The sequence below is a fragment of the Cupressus sempervirens genome, chromosome 7, assembly GCF_028749045.1.
Source record: "Cupressus sempervirens isolate cs-2001-9-10 chromosome 7, ASM2874904v1, whole genome shotgun sequence".
Taxonomy (NCBI): domain Eukaryota; kingdom Viridiplantae; phylum Streptophyta; class Pinopsida; order Cupressales; family Cupressaceae; genus Cupressus; species Cupressus sempervirens.
Window position 1 is genome coordinate 689,376,298 of NC_143124.1, and position 2,053 is coordinate 689,378,350.

Below are 2,053 nucleotides of genomic sequence, written 5' to 3' on the forward strand. Positions count from 1 at the left end.
TACAGGGCCTCTCATGATTTTTTTTGTTTTTTTTTTTTTTTTTTCCCCTCGTCGACCCAGTCGGGTCGCCCGAGGCTGGGGCGACGGAGATGGGTTGACCTAGTCGGGTGACCCAAGTTGGGTCGACCCAGGCGTGCGATCCTGGCTGGGGACAGCAAGTCGATTCTATAAGTTTGCTTGCCAATTTTTCTGGCCAGGTCGGCTCACCAAGTCATCTAACCATGTGGTCTTTGCCAAATCAAGAATTGACTCTTTAAGTCCACTCACAGCTCGTCAAGACGGCTCACCAAGATGACTTACCATCTCGCCTCACCAGGTTGCCCCACCAGGTCGCCTCTTCTTTAAGACCGCTCACCATGTCGGCTCCCCAAGCCACCTCACCGAGTCGACTATTCAGGTTGCCTCACCAAGTCGACCCCTTAAGTTCGCTCACCAAGTCAGCTCCCTAAGTCAGCTCACCATGTCGAATCACCTAGTCGTTTTACCACCTTGCCCCAGCAGGTGTGCTCGCCAAGTCGCCCCGCCGAGTTGCTTCTCTAAGCCCACTGACCATGTCAGCTCACCAAGTCAACTCTTTAAGTTCACTCACCAGGTCAGCCCGCCCAAGTCGCCTCTTTAAGTTCGTTCGCCAGGTCGGCCTGCCCAAGTCGCATCAGCGGAGCCCACTCACCATGTCAGCTCACCAAGTCGGTTGTTCAAGTACGTTGCCAAGTCAACTCTTTAAGTTCGCTCGCCAGGTCAGCCCGCCCAAGTCACCTCTTTAAGTTCGTTCTCCAGGTCGGCCCGCCCAAGTCGCATCAACGGGCTAACTCGTCGAGTCACCTCACGAAGTTGACTCTTTAAGTGCGCTCACCAAGTCAGCTCACCAAGTCGACTCACCATCTCGCCTCGATAAGTTGGCTTGCCGAGTTACCCCACCAAGTCGTCGCCTCTTTAAGCCCGCTCACCGTGTCAGCTCGTCAGGTCGGCTCACCAAGTCGACTAATCAAGTAGGCCCACCAAGTCGCCTCAAGGATAGCTCCTCACCATGTTGACTCAATGAGTCGCCTCACCATGTTGACTCTTTGAGCCCGCTCGCCGGGTCGCCTCACCAAGTCGACTCGAGTACGTTGCCAAGTCGACTCTTTAAGTTCGCTCGCCAGGTCGACTCGCCAAGTCAGCTCACCATGTCATCTCAACGAACCAACTCGCCGAGCCGCCTCACCACGTCGGCTCTCTAATACCACTCGCCAAGTCGCCCCACCAACTCGCCCCGTTAGGCCCACTCACCACATCGCCCCGTTAGGCCCACTCTCACCAAGTGGACTCTTTAAGTCTGCTCATAAAGTCGAGCCACCAAGTACTCTCACCAAGTCGACTCTTTAAGTCGTTTCATCGAGTCACCCAATCAAGTACTCTCACCAAGTCAACTCTTTAGGTCCGTTCATCAAGTCACCCCGCAAAGTCGACCCTCTAAGTTCGTTCATCGAATCACCCAACCAAGTCGACTGTTTAAGTCCTTTCATCAAGTCACCCCGCCAAGCCGACTCTTTAAGTCCGTTCATCAAGTCACCAGAACAACTACTCTCACCAAGTCGACTCTATAAGTCCGTTCATCAAGTCGGCCCACCAAGTACTCCCACCAAGTCGACTCTTTAAGTTCGTTCATCAGTTCACCCCGCCAAGTACTCTCACCAAGTCAACTCTTTAGGTCCGTTCATCAAGTCACCCCGCCAAGTCGACCCTTTAAGTCCGTTCATCAAGTCGCCCCGCCGAGTTGCTTCTCTAAGCCCACTCACCGTGTCAGCTCACCAAGTCGGTTGTTCAAGTACGTTGCCAAGTCAACTCTTTAAGTTCGCTCGCCAGGTCAGCCCGCCCAAGTCGCCTCTTTAAGTTCGTTCGCCAGGTCGGCCCGCCTAAGTCGCATCAGCAGGCTAACTCGCCGAGTCACCTCACAAAGTTGACTCTTTAAGTGCGCCCACCAAGTCAGCTCACCAAGTCGACTCACCATCTCGCCTCGATAATTTGGCTTGCCGAGTTACCCCACCAAGTCGTCGCCTCTTCAAGCCCGCTC